We start from the raw sequence: 15,926 nt of genomic DNA, 5'->3' as shown, positions 1-15,926 counted from the left end.
GTGATACCATCTGCAGCAAGTTGATGCTGCAGCTCTCTGGAGGTGGTCTGAGGATTGTCCTTGACTGATCTCACCATTCTTCTTCTCTGCCTTTCTGATGTTTTTCTTGGCCTGCCACTTCTGGCCTTAACAAGAACTGTCCCTGTGTTCTTCCATTTCCTTACTATGTTCCTCACAGTGGAAACTGACAGGTTAAATCTGAGACAGCTTTTTGTATCCTTCCCCTGAACAACTATGTTGAATAATCTTTGTTTTCAGATCATTTGACAGTCGTTTTGAGGAGCCCATGATGCCAGTCTTCAGAGGAGATTCAAACAGGAGAACAACTTGCAAGTGGCCACTTTAAGTAGCTTTTCTCATGATTGCATACACCTGACTATGAAGTTCAAAGCTCAATGAGGTTACAAAACAAAAAAAGTGCTTTAGTAAGTCAGTAAAAAGTAGGTAGGAGTATTTAAAACAAGAAAATGATAAGGGTGCCCATACTTATGCACCTGTCAAATTTTGTTTGAATGCAGATTGCACATTTTCTGTTAGTACAATAAACCTCATTTCAAGGCAGAAACATTACTGTGTCCAACAGTTATTACATATATCAAACTGAAATAGCTGTTGCAAAAACACCAATTTTTATAAAACATTAAGCTTAAGATTAATAGGGGTGCCCAAACTTTTTCATATAACTGTATATACATACAGTACAGACCAAAAGTTTGGACACACCTTCTCATTTAAAGAATTTTCTGTATTTTCATGACTATGAAAATTGTACATTCACACTGAAGGCATCAAAACTATGAATTAACACATGTGGAATTATATACTTAACGAAAAAGTGTAAAACAACCGAAAATATGTCTTATATTCTAGGTTCTTCAAAGTAGCCACCATTTGCTTTGATGACTGCTTTGCACACTCTTGGCATTCTCTTGATGAGCTTCAAGAGGTAGTCACCAGAAATGGTTTTCACTTCACAGGTGTGCCCTGTCAGGTTTAATAAGTGGGATTTATTGCCTTATAAATGGGGTTGGGACCATCAGTTGTGTTGTGCAGAAGTCTGGTGGATACACAGCTGATAGTCCTACTGAATAGATTGTTAGAATTTGTATTATGGCAAGAAAAAAGCAGCTAAGTAAAGAAAAACGAGTGGCCATCATTACTTTAAGAAATGAAGGTCAGTCAGTGCAAAAAATTGGGCAAACTTTGAAAGTGTCCCGAAGTGCAGTTGCAAAAACCATCAAGCGCTACAAAAAAACTGACTCACATGAGGACCACCCCAGGAAAGGAAGACCAAGAGTCACCTCTCCTTCTGAGGATAAGTTTATCCAAGGCACCAGCCTCAGAAATCGCAGGTTAACAGCAGCTCAGATTAAAGACCAGGTCAATGCCACACAGAGTTCTAGCTGCTGACACATCTCTACAACAACTGTTAAGAGGAGACTTTGTGCAGCAGGCCTTCATGGTAAAATAGCTGCTAGGAAACCACTGCTAAGGACAGGCAACAAGCAGAAGAGACTTGTTTGGGCTGAAGAACACAAGGAATGGATATTAGACCAGTGGAAATCTGTGCTTTGGTCTGTTGAGTCCAAATTTGAGATCTTTGGTTCCAACCACCTTGTCTTTGTGCGAAGCAGAAAAGGTGTACGGATGGACTCTACATGCCTGGTTCCCACTGTGAAGCATGGAGGATGAGGTGTGATGGTGCTTTGCTTGTGACACTGTTGGGGATTTATTCAAAACTGAAGGCATACTGAACCAGCATGGCTACAACAGCGTCGTGCAGCGGCATGCTATTCCATCCGGTTTGCGTTTAGTTGGACCATCATTTATTTTTCAACAGGACAATGACCCCAAACACACCTCCAGGCTGTGTAAGGACTATTTGACCAAGAAGGAGAGTGATGGGGTGCTACGCCAGATGACCTGCCTCCACAGTCACCCGACCTGAACCCAATCGAGATGGTTTGGGGTGAGCTGGACTGCAGAGTGAAGGCAAAAGGGCCAACAAGTGCTAAGCATCTCTGGAAACTCCTTCAAGATTGTTGGAAGACCATTTCCGGTGACCACCTCTTGAAGCTCATCAAGAGAATGCCAAGAGTGTGCAAAGCAGTTATCAAAGCAAAAGGTGGCTACTTTGAAGAACCTAGAATATAAGGCTGGGTGCCCACATAGCGTTTTTCAAGCGTTTATGCTGCGGAATTTCCGCAGCGGAAACACTTGTGAAACTCTAGGTAATCCGCACCCCATGGTCCCCAAGGGGATTCCGCATGTTCTATGCACATGCTGCGGACTTTTCCGCAGCGTTTACGCTGCGTACAAAAATCTGCAGCATGTCATTTAATTTTGCGGAAGTGCAGCGGAACTCCCGCCATTGACTTGCATTGAAACGCATAGAAACCGCGACTGTACATTTGTAGAAGCGGCTTCTATGCGTCTCTATGTTCGGATGGTACCCAGTTCTGGAGGAGAGGAGACTCTTATCCAGACCTGGGTACCATTGTACCTGTAAAAAAAGAATAAAATAATAAATAAAGTTTATACTCACCTTTCCGAAGGCTTCTCTGAATGCCGGTATCGCTTGAGGACCTGCGGTGACGTCACAGTCATGTGACCACAGGCCCTCCACTGCTCTGTCTCGCGATATGCCGGCAGCCGGGAACCAGACAGGAACGAGCACTGCTGCACATACCGGGGCCTCGGGGGTAAGTATAGCTTTATTTGTTTCAATTTTTACGGTCACACTGTATAAATCCATGCCGTTTGCATGGATTTATATAGTGTGACCTAGTTGTCAAGCACTTTCCAAGTGATGCTATCGCCTGGAAAGCGCTTGTAAATCTGCATGCAGAAACGCATGTGAATCCTCATGTGGATCCGCATGTATTCTGCAGGAAAACGCATGCACAGTCTGCATGCGTTTTTTCTGCCAGGGAGATGCAGAAATGCTGCAGAAATTTTCTGCTTCATTTCTGCATCGTGGGCACATAGCCTAAGACATATTTTCAGTTGTTTCACACTTTTTTGTTAAGTATATAATTCCACATGTGTTAATTCATAGTTTTGATGCCTTCAGTGTGAATGTACAATTTTCATAGTCATGAAAATACAGAAAAATCTTTAAATGAGAAGGTGTCTCAAAACTTTTGGTCTGTTCTGTATATCAGACAAATTAGTTCAAGGGAATCTGTAACCAAGTTTTACCACTTAACATGAGTGGAGTATAATACAGACAGTAACTTACATTTTGGAAATAAAACCCCTCAAGGAATTCATCTAGGGCTATTTTTAGCATTTTAACTCACTGGTGCTTTACAGAACTTTATAACATTGGAATGTGAAAATTAAAAATTAAGGGTTTTTCAGTAAAATGTTATTTTAGCCCCAAATTTCCCATTTTCACATGGAATAATAAAAGATAGCGGACACAACAGTTTGTGGTAGAAAACTACTGTTTGAGCACAGGGCAGTAATTTTTTGGAGTACATATTTAGCTGAAATAAATTACAGTTGTCACGCTACATTTGTAGAGCTTTTGCAGTGGCAAAAAACAGAGTCTTTCCGCGAACTGACTCAATTTTGCAAACTACACCCTCAAAAAATGTACAGTTAGTTCCATATATATTTGGACAGAGACATTTTTCTAATTTTGGTTCTAGACATTACCACAATGAATTAAAAAAAAAACAATTCAGATGCAGTTGAAGTTCAGACTTTCAGCTTTCATTTGAGTGTATCCACATTAAAATTGCATGAAGAGTTTAAAAGTTTCAGCTCCTTAACATGTGCCACCCTGTTTTTAAAGAGACCAAAAGTAATTGGACAATGGACTCCAAGGCTATTTCATGGACAGGTGTGGGCAATCCCTTCATTATGTCATTTTCAATTAAGCAGATAAAAGGCCTGGAGTTTATTTGAGGTGTGGTGCTTGCATTTGGAAGGTTTTGCTGTGAAGTAAACATGCGGTCAAAGGAGCTCTCCATGCAGGTGAAACAAGCCATCCTTAAGCTGCAAAAAGAGAAAAAACCCATCCGAGAAATTGCTACAATATTAGGAGTGGCAAAATCAACAGTTTGGTGCATCCTGAGAAAGAAAGAAAGCACTGGTGAACTCATCAATGCAAAAAGACCTGGGCGCCCACGGAAGACAACAGTAGTGGATGATGGCAGAATAATCTCCATGGTGAAGAGAAATCCCTTCACAACAGCCAACCAAGTGAACAACACTCTCCAGGACTTAGGCGTATCAATATCCAAATCTACCATAAAGAGAAGACTACATGAAAGGAAATACAGAGGGTTCACTGCACAGTGCAAGCCACTCATAAGCATCAAGAATAAAAAGGCTAGACTGGACTTTGCTAAAAAACATCTATAAAAGCCAGCACAGTTCTGGAAGAATATTCTTTGGACAGATGAAACCAAGATCAACCTCTACCAGAATGATGGAAAGAGAAAAGTATGGCGAAGGCATGGTACAGCTCATGATCCAAAACATACCATATCATCTGTAAAACACGGTGGAGACAGTGTGATGGCTTGGGCATGCATGGCTGCCAGTGGCACTGGGTCACTAGTGTTTATTGATGATGTGACACAGGACAGAAGCAGCCGAATAAATTCTGATGTATTCAGAGCCATACTGTTTGCTCAGATCCAGCCAAATGCAGCCAAACTGATTGGTCGCCGTTTCATACTACAGATGGACAATAATCTGGAAAACACACTTGATCAGACCTTGCAGCCCTCTGGCGCCCCCTTATCCTGCTGGTCAAACACGGTATTGACCGAGGATAAGCACGGGTGCGGCTGCTCTAATTTATGTCAACTATTGTGGCACGTGATGTGACAGGACGTATATATACCACCAGTTCCTTCCAAGAACGTATATATACCTCCGACCGGCCACCCTCAAACCACAATATCACATAAATACTGGTATACTGCCACCACTGATCGCTTAACAGGTGGATCGGGTACCCGTTAGGTAACGTGAATTAACGGGTGAGGAACGTGTTTGCTCGACATAGGACAAGAAGAACAAAGCTGGTAAATAATAATGATTTACTCCTGAAAGTGGGCAGTGTTTCCAAAAGATATACAAAATATTATAAAAGAGACAATGTACATATATGCATAAACAGTTATTAAAATAAAAGGGATAAGTAATAGCAAAACCTGCTTCGCAAGGTGATGGTCTCAGATTCTGTGGGGGGGACGGCTCCCCGGAAATTAGATGTGATTCTTCCACACAGTGAGGAGGGCATGCATCTGACATCCCGGAGAAGACAATGACCCAAAACATAAAGCCAAAGCAACCCAGGAGTTTTTTAAAGCAAAGAAGTGGAATATTCTTGAATGGCCAAGTCAGTCACCAGATCTCAACCCAATTGAGCATGCATTTCACTTGTTAAAGACTAAACTTCAGACAGAAAGGCCCACAAACAAACAGCAACTGAAAACCACTGCAGTGAAGGCCTGGCAGAGCATCAAAAAGGAGGAAACACAGCATCTGGTGATGTCCATGAGTTAAAGACTTCAGGCAGTCATTGCCAACAAAGGGTTTTCAACCAAGTACTATAAATGAACATTTTATTTGCAATTATTTAATCTGTCCAATTACTTTTGGTCCCTTTAAAAACAGTTTTAATGTTGATACCCTCAAATGAAATCTGAAAGTCTGAACTTCAACTGCATCTGAATTGTTTTGTTTAAAATTCATTGTGGTAATGTCTAGAACCAAAATTAGAAAAATGTTGTCTCTGTCCAAATATATATGGACCTAACTGTATCTAGGGGTGTGATCACCATTTTTATCCCACAGGTGCTTCACAATGTTTTATAAGATTATGCTGCGAAAAATTATGTTTTTGTACTAAAATATTTTATTAGTCTCAGATTTTTCATACAAAGGATAATAGGAAACATAGAAAAAAAGGGATCACACAATTTGATATGCAACTTTTACCGAATGCAGCAATACTCCATTTGTGATTGAGCACTGATGCTCAGGCCCAGAAGGGAAGGAGCGCCATTTGACTTTTGGAATGCAGATTTTGTTTGAATAGATTGTGGGCACAATAAGCATAGCTCCTGAGGTGCAGAACAGCAGAAAAAAAATATTTTTGAAAAATATAAGTAAATTTATATTTTTTTTACCACTGAAATGATAGCTGCAATTGTTTTATTTTCATAAGAGGTAATAAGTATAAATGGACCCCATAATTTGTTACCCAACTCTTCTCAAAGGTGTTGATATCCCATATGCAATCGGAAACTACTCTTTCGCTATGCAACAGCACTTAGAAGGATGAAGAGCTATTTGATGTTTGGAGCACAGATTTTGCTGGAAGAGGTTGTGGGTGCCATTTTCAGCGCCCTTGAAGTAGAAGAACCCCTTAGAGTACCCCATATTGGAGATTGAACCCTTTGATGAATTCATCTATGGGTGTAGTGACTATTTTGGCATTATAAAATAGGAAAAAACATGGAACGGATGTTGCAGAGTGAAAATTGCAGACATACCAGCTTAGTGCCCATACATTGTGCCCAGTTTGTGCTTCTAAAGACACGTATCTTGTATATTGCTAAGTATTTTTTTTTCTGCTGCAGGAATGCTATACATGTGGGTATTAAAAGGAATCTGTCACATAATCTGAGAACACCATAATGTAAGGAAAGAGACCCTGATTCTAATGGTGCTTCATTTAGTTTACTCGTTGCAACAGTTCTGATACAATCAGAGTTTTCTCTGCTGTAGATGTGGCAGTGCTCAGAAAGCTAACCCCACACACACTACAGCTTTCTATGTACATTGTATATTGACAGTAAGCTGCTAATCAGTGCTGGGGATGGATTAAACCAGGATGCACACTGACAGTTAGTTTAGCAGTGATAAAAATAGTTTATCCCCTATATATAAAACACTTATTGTATTGAAACAATAGCACACAGCTTAATAAGTGACACATCACTGAAAATCAGTGTCTCAGCGTCTACCTCATGCTGTCTTCAAATTACATAGCAAAAACCTGCTAACAGATTTCCTTTAACTGTTGCTTAGGCACACTATGGGCTCAGAAGCCATTTGGATTTGGGAACACAAATTTCCACTTGATTTTATTTTTTGGGTGGGAAGTCATGTCACTTTTCTAGAGTTTTTGAGCCAACTTTGATGTGGAAAACCACATTGACAGATGATGGACTTGAGTTGTAGCTTGTTTTCTGCTGGATGAGTTATTTTTATTGGTAGTATTTTGTGACTCATACCATTTTTTGAAGGTTTTTACAGATAGATTCACATTTATACTGTGCTCTAAGCTGAGCATTTTACATTTGTGTTTCCATTTGGTATCTGAAAAAAATAGATTCAGATGAAACCCTATCAGACCCACTCATTATAATGCATTACAGTCTTGCCTCTGTTACATTAGGACGGATTCACACATCTGGTTATTTCCGGTACCAGAAAAACCCATATCGGAGATATCCGTGTCCTGTGTGTGGCACACGTGTGCAACCGTGTGTCGCCCTTGTGCTGCTTCAGGATCACGCATACCGGCGCCTGGGAGTCAGCTTACAGTTAGCACTGTTCCCAAGCACCAGTTGCTGAATGCTGAGTACATCATTGTCCCTTGCTCGCGCTGTGATCAGCACGAGCAAGAGACAATGTTAGGAGTATTAGTAGTCTGGTCCCCCAGTGTTGTGGTGTCTCCCGCTGTAATCTTCTGACCGCTGACACCGAGGAGCTGGGGAGAATGAGCCGCTCCAGCGAGCAGGCCCCGGAGAAGCGCTGAACTCAGGAGCAGTGTCCTGTCACTCAGTGAGCTCTGCTCAGTGCAAGGCCCTGCTTGCTGGAGAGGCTCATTCTTCTCTGTGTCAGCGGACAGAGGATTACAGTGAGGGACATCTCCAGACAGGTGAGTATAACGCTTTTATTATTTTATTCTTATTTATACAAAGGGACACTGCGGGAGCAGACTACTACTACTCCCAACATTGTCTCTTGCTCGTCCCGATCAGCGCTAACTGTACACTAATTCCACACTGTCACACTGATGAAACACGGATTTTTATACTTTGCTACTTTTGAACTCTAAAAACAATATTTTACAAAAAAAAATGTTTTTGTATCAACATATACTGAGAGCTGTCACTATTTTAGATATTTATTGACAAACACAGCCAAGTGAAAGCCTGTTTTTTGCGGTAGAAGTTTACATTTTCAGTGATACCATTTTTTTACATGCGACTTTTAAGTTACATTTTGTTCCATTTTTTTGTGAGCAGTATGATGAAAAATTTTTGGAATGCTTTTTGTTTATTTTTTTTTTACGGTGTTCACATGGGATAAATAAAGTGACAGTTTATAGCTTGGATAGTTCCGAATGTATACTTTTTTTTGTTTATTTTTGTTTGAACATAAAAGACAGTTTTCTTAATTTTTTTTTTCATGCTTTCTATTACTTGTTTGCAAATTTTCAATTTTAGTTAGTCCTATTTAATCTGAATATGTCTCACTATGATGGCTAATCTCATACGCTGCAATGCTTCCATAATGCAGTGCATGAGACCTGTCATTTTTACACTGTCACTGCCTGTTAGACCTTGTTTACAGGCCACCATACCTCAAAACAATAACTTAGCCTCAGATTGCCATGGCAGCTATTGGGACCTAAGATTCTGGGGTGCCTATAGAGTTAAAGACAAAGCCCTTTATCTCTGTTAACCATCTAGATGAAGCTGTCATGGTTGACAGTAGCATCTATGGGGTTAAATGGCCATGATCAGTGCTAAAACTGATTGGGAATGCAGCATGGTGTCAGAAATTAAGTATAGTTAATTCCCACTGCTGCATTTTCACCTGTCAGTGGGTGCTATTACATTATTCCTCAGCACCTTAAAAAGCCGATTGTAAAACTTCAGACCAGCATTTTGTAAAGTATTTTCTGTAAATAATTGATATAGTGATCCCATTGTGATCTTATGGAGCTCTTATAGTGTTTCTCATTTTATGCCTTTTTACTGCTGTAAAACTGGATGCATTTGGGTTTAAGGCAGTCCTAACCAGCTTGAGCTCTGGATCCAAAATTGTAAGCCACAAACAATAACAGCAATTAAGAGATATCTCTACCCAAAAATTAAATTGTAAATGTCAGCACAGGAAACTTTTCAGAATAAGCTGTCATATGTGTGTACATGAGAAATAACACTATACCTATTATTTGACTTCCATTCTACATTTTTCACATGTTTTCCATTTGAATACCCTATCTCTACTTTTAAGTTTTCTCTAAGCTAGTAGGTGAAGACTAACTGCTATTATGTCTTCCATATGATGAAATCAGACAGAGATGGATTCTGCTCTTCCATACATTTTCAAAAGCAACAGCAGGATGGAGGACATTATAAAGCAATACTGAGCAGTGTAGCTGCAAATTCTTCAATAGAGTGGGATAAAAATAATTACTAGAAAGAATCTGTATCTTTCTCTCTCTTTCTAAAGTAAATAAAATGCAAAAATGCAAACTAATGCTAAAATATGTCAGTTTGCATCATTTGTATTAGTTATGTAAGGATCATTTTTCATGCTGCTTGTTTTTCACAAGCACCAAGGGTTTGCTTCTGGCTGCTAAAAATAGAACCAGATCCAAAAATGTGCCTGAAAAATTTCCAAAATGCTATAAAAAATAGATCTCTATCGCTTTAGCTCAGTTTATAATAATGCTTGCAAGCTTAAATTTACAAGTTCTTTTTTAAGCAATATGTTGAGACATACTGTATTTATATTTTATGGTTCAATTGTGAAAAAATGAAGTGTTCACAGAATCATATATGCAAAGGATACAAAAATTCTAGAAATTGCTACCATATGTATACCATACTGTAAGCTATAATTAGTGGTTGCAACATTTTTTTTGTCGAGTTTGAAATTCACAGAAAATAGGCTCACTGATTTACACAGTATAAACTATTAGAGAATTGCTTTTTAGTTGTCTGGCATAAAAAGTCAACTGTGTTTAAAACTTTCATCCAATAGTTCACCAATTATTATTCTAAAAGTTCCAGAATGGTCTCAGAAAAATGAATCAGAATCTTATGTAATTTAACATATATGGCCAGTTTTAATGTGTATGAATATTAGTATGGAACAAAATGTATATACAACAAGCCAAGCGCTAAAAAATAAATAATTGTATGTTTTCATTTATAGCCTTCAGAGTTGATGGCTTTATGGGAAAGACTATGCTGACTTCTATGGATCTAGCTGCTTTATCTATGGCTAATTCAATCCTAACAAAATATAAAAGCATGGATGCAGTGGATATAAATAGTCTACACAACTCTATTGAAGTGGCAGTTATTGCCATGTAAATAAAATTATCCCATGAAGAATCATTTAGAGGATATTTTCCTACTTTAATGTCACCCATAATCTGCACTATTTCATTGAGAAACAAATAAATCAAAAATAAAAATAACAAAACTAAAATAATGTTGTTGCATAAGTGTGAACACCCACATATAATTGCAGATGTTGTTTTTTTCAGAATTTGGGTTAAAAAAAATTAATTCCAAAAGATATGTTTGGCACAAAGCCAATACTTCACATTATCAAAAGAACACCATACCCACAGTGAAGCATGGTAGAGGCAGCATTATGCTTTTGGGCTGTTTATTCGCAGTTGGAACTGGAGTGGAAAGAATTATGAGTAGTTCAAAATATTAGTAAATTTTCCAACAAAACCTTCAGGCTAAAAAGCTGAAGATGAATGTTGCCTCTAAGCATGACAATGAGCCTGGGCATACCTCCAAATTAACAAAAGAATGACTTCACCAGGAGAAGATCACAGTTTTAGAATTGCCCCAGAGCCCTGACCTGTACATAGATGCCCTCACAATCTTACAGATTTGGAGCAATATTGCAAGGAAGAGTGGGCAAACATTGCCAATTCTAGATGCGCTGTACTGATAGACTCCTACCCAAAAAGATTGAATGCTTTCATATATTCAGAGGGTACTTTGACAAACTATTATTTGAAAGGTGTGCATATTCATGCAACCACATTATTTTAATTCTTTATTTTTATTTTTCCACCTAAAAATCTTTCAGTTTGTTATTCAATTGAATTGTACCGATTATAGGTGACATTAAAGATGGAAAACGCTCTGAAATGATTATTTTTTGCATCATTTTACATGAAAAAAAAACTGTCATGTTAGCAGGAGTGTGTAAACTATTTATAATTACTGCAGCTATTCATCCTAGGCACTGCATGCAATGCTTTTTGTCTAGCAGCAAAGTCCTTTAACCCCTTTACGACATAGGGCGTATTAATACGTATCTGTGCCCTGAACCTTATGGACCAGATACGTATTAATACGCCCTGGCGATTTCGCCCGCACACAGGCTGTGCGGGCGCGATGCCGCCGGGTGTAAGCTGATTGTCACAGCTGACACCCGGGGCTATGTGCAGGGAGTGGTCCCGCACCGCTCCCGGCACATTAACCCCCGCAATGCTGCAATTGAAGTCGATCGCAGTCGATCGCAGCATTGCGGTGGCTAAGGGGAGGTGATCGGCGCACTCACCTCCTCTTCCGGCCTCCAGCGCTGTCTGCCACGGCTTCCTGGATGTTGCCATGACGACCCGATGTCGTCATGACAACATCCGGGTCACCAGACAGCAGGAAGATTGTTTGGACAAGCGCAGTGCATTTCCAAACTATCTTCTCCCTGTCCAGCGCTGACATCCTGCATGGCACAGGGATGGTGCTCCATCCTTATGCTATGCAGGCGATCAGAGAAATAAAAGTGAAAGTCCCTTCGTGGGACAAAGTAAAAAAGTCAAAAAAAATGTCAGAAAGTGAAAAAAAAAAAAAAAAATGTAAAAATATATATAAAAAAAATAAAAAAAATAATCCACCAAAAATAATAATATAATGTACCCGTCAATAAATATTATTATGAAAAAAAAAAAAACAATAAAAGTACACATATTTGATATCGCCGCATCCGGAACAACCTGACCTATAAAACTGTGGCACTAGTTAATCCCTCCAGTGAACACGGTAAAAAAAAAAATAAAACAAAGCAAAAAACAATGCTTTATCACCATACTGCCAAACAAAAAATGGAATAACACGCGATCAAAAAGACAAATATAAATAAAAATTGTACCACTGAAAACATCATCTCGTCCCGCAAAAAAAACGCCACCCTACAGCTCCATCAGCTGAAAAATAAAAAAGTTAGAGCTCTCAGAATAAAGCGATGCTAAAAAATAACTTTTTCTATAAAATTGCTTTTATTATGTAAAAGTGTAAAACATAGAAAAACGATATAAAAGTGGTACCGCTGTAAACGTACTGACACAAATAATAAAGTTGCCTTATCAATTTTAGCACACGCGGAACAGAATAAAAAAAACAAAGAAAACAATTCCTGAATTGTTTGTTTTTGTTTATTCTGCCTCCCAAAAATCTGAATAGAAAGCAATCAAAAAATGTCACATGCCTGAAAATGGCACCAATAAAAACGTCAACTCATCCTGCAAAAAACAAGCCATCACATGACTCTGTCTGCCAAAATCTGGAAAAATTATAGCTCTCAAAATATGGCGATGCAAAAACTAGATTTTACAAAAAAATGCGTCTTTTAGTATGTGAAGCTGTCAATCATAAAAATCCCATATGATTCTGGTATCGCTGTAGTCGCACCGACCCGAAGAATAAAGTCGTCTAATCACTTATACCACACGAGGAACGGCGTAAAAAATAAACTCTCGGGTTAGGGTTGTGCTAGGGTTAGGGCTGGGGTTGGGGTTAGGGTTGGGGTTAGGGTTGTGATGGGGTTGGAATTTTTTTCAAAAGATGACGATATGGCGACTAGTGTTGAGCGCAAGTGCTCACTACTTGAGTTTGCATCGCGTGCTTGGGTATGCATTGAGTATCGTGGGTATTTGAGTGACATGCTCGTATCTCCGCCCCATACTCTTCGCGGCCAAAAAAACTTTGCAGGGATTGCCTGCCATGCACGAGCGATCCCCGCATTTTTTTTGGGGATGTCTAATAACCGTGAAACATGCAGGGCAGGGACTCGAGCATGTCACTCGAGCACACGTAGTACATGGTGCATACCTGAGTACCCGATGCAAACTCAAGTAGTGAGCACTTGCGCTCAAGACTAATGACAACTTATTCAATATGATGACCTAATGTTATCAAATTCTGTGTCATACCTTTGGGTTCAAAATGTTCACTATACCCCTTGATAAAAACCTTGAGTGGTCTAGTTTCCAAAATGGGATCACTTGGGGGTTTCCACTGTTTAAGCACATCAGGGTCTCTCCAAATGCGACATGGTGTCCGCTAACAAATTGAATGGAAAATCAGCTCAAATTTTAAGCGGACACCATGTTGCGTTTGGAGAGCCCCTGTGTGCCTAAACATTGGAGCTCCCCCACAAGTGACCCCATTTTGGAAACTGGACCACCCAAGGCACCTATCTAGATGCATAGTGAGCACTTGGAAGCCCAAGGTGCTTCACAAATTGATTCGTAAAAAGGAAAAAGTGGAAAAAAAATACTTTTTCATTTTTACGGATTAATTGTGAAGCACCTGGGGGTTCAAAGTGCTCACTATGCAGCTAGATAGGTGCCTTGGGGGGTCTAGTTTCCAAAATGGGGTCACTTGTGGGGGAGCTCTAATGTTTAGGCACACAGGGGCTCTTCAAACGCAACATGGCGTCCGCTAATTATTCAAGCAAATTTTACAATCAAAAAGTCAAATGGCGCTCCTTCCCTTCCAAGCCCTGCCATGCACCCAAACAGTGGTTTTTCCCCACATATGGGGTATCTTCGTGCCCAGGGGAAATTGCACAACAAATTTTGGGGTCCATTTTTTCTTGTTACACCTGAGAAAATAAAAAAAAATTCAGTCTAAAGTAACATTCTTGTGAAAAAAGTTAAATGTTAATTTTTTTCTTCCACATTCCAAAAATTCCTGTGAAGCACCTGAAGGGTTAAAAAAGCTCTTGAATGTGGTTTTCAGCACCTTGAGGGGTGCAGTATTTAGAATGGTGTCACTTTTGGGTATTTTCTGTCATAAACACCTCTCAAAGTGACTTCAAATGTGATGTGGTCCCTAAAAAAATGGTTTTGTAAATTTTGTTGGAAAAATGAGAAATCGCTGGTCAACTTTTAACCCTTATAGCTCCCTAACAAAAAAAAATTTGGGTTCCAAAATTGTGCTGATGTAAAGTAAACATGTGGGAAATTTTATTTATTAACTATTTTGTGTGACATATCTCTCTGATTTAAGGGCATAAAAATTCAAATTTTGAAAATTGCAAAATTTTTAAAATTTTTGCCAAATTTCCATTTTTTTCACAAATAAACGCAAGTGATATCGAAGAAATTTTACCACAATCATGAAGTACAATATGTCACGAAAAAACAATCTCAGAATCAGGGGGATCTGTTGAAGCGTTCCAGAGTAATTACCTCATAAAGTGACAGTGGTCAGAATTGTAAAAATTGGCCTGGTCATTAACGTGCAAACCACCCTCGGGGTAAATGGGTTAATATAAGATGAAATTATTGGAGATGGTCTCAGATTGTAACCTGTTCCCAAGTTATAGTTGTCTACTCTAACCCCCACAGAACTTGAAAACGGGGAACTCGAGATCCCTGTGTGAATGTATAGCATTTGACTACCTCTAGCAATACAATAGCCTTTGAATGGAGCAGCAGAGCAGTAGTATGACATTGCTGGTTTATTCAAAATGGGGAAAGTACTCATGATTGATGAGTGTCCCAGTGGTCATATCACCACAATCTGGCACTCAAGCGTATAAGTGAAGTGACAAGTGTTTGGGCCACCCTTTTTAACAATTGTATCAATTTCAGTACATTTGGTTAATAAGGGGGTTTACAGAATATCAAAAAATATGGGATATATAAAATTTTTAATAGAGAAATCACCCATTTATATTTAAAATACTTTATTCATAATCATATTAAAAATGAATAAACTCCAGAACAAAAGGGTAAATAGTGAAGTAGAGAGTAAGTATTCTAATAACTGCTAATAAAATACCAATATTCACAGTTTATCCCCAGGCAGAGAGAAAAATAGCACTTAAAAGGAGAAAGAAATAATAATGACGTAGGCAGTCAGAACAGTGTAAAGGGTTAATATGAACTATTGAGTAAACACGTGAATTAGCGTGCATAAGGGTAGGAAATCAGTCACAAGTCTGAGATTCTAGTCTTGACGCAGTCCCTCCTGTCGATGTGTGAGTTCATCTGAAGACACAATCCTTGAGGGGCTAAATCGCCCTCTGTGTCAAGGAAGGGATGTATAGTAAAGCCCTGGCCTACAAATCCATGCACCAGGAGGTTGAAATATAATAAGGCGAAGAGCACTAGCCGTGTAGTCACATCCGGTTTCTGAGTATAGAATGCATGTAGCACCCCAATTGATATCGGTGTCACTTCCGGAAACATGGTGGAACATAAATGAAACGCACCATAGGGTCATTATACATTATGCACACTAATTCATGTGTTTACTCAATGGTTCATATCAACCCTTTACACCGTTCTGACTGCTTACAAGATTATTATTTATTTCTTCTTTTAGGTGCTATTTTCTCTTTACCTGGGGATAAGCTGTAAATATTGGTATTTTATTAGCAGCTAGTAGTATACTTTGTTCTCTACTTCACTGTTTACATTTATTATGGGGGTTTATCCATTTTTAATATAATTATGATTAAAGTATAAGTATTTTAATATAAATGAGTACTTTCCCTGTAAAACTTTTAACAGTAAGAGTCTCTTTTTGCTTGAAAAATACTGTAGGTTGTTGTCAAAGCAACGGAAAGTTTTAAAAGCCTTTTTTTTTTCAATTTATCAAAATGTTTCTAAA

At 38.9% G+C, this 15,926-nt stretch overlaps 1 protein-coding gene across 1 annotated transcript in view; it reads left to right on the top strand.

Annotated features, from left to right (window-relative positions):
- CLSTN2 (calsyntenin 2) overlaps positions 1-15,926 on the top strand; it is a 1,504,973-nt gene that overhangs the window by 933,935 nt on the left and 555,112 nt on the right. The gene's annotated exons all lie outside the window — the stretch shown is intronic.

The sequence above is a fragment of the Phyllobates terribilis genome, unplaced genomic scaffold (assembly GCF_046119375.1).
Source record: "Phyllobates terribilis strain yellow unplaced genomic scaffold, ASM4611937v1 Scaffold_3__8_contigs__length_932513732, whole genome shotgun sequence".
NCBI classification, from domain to species: domain Eukaryota; kingdom Metazoa; phylum Chordata; class Amphibia; order Anura; family Dendrobatidae; genus Phyllobates; species Phyllobates terribilis.
This window is presented reverse-complemented; position numbering and strand designations above follow the sequence as displayed.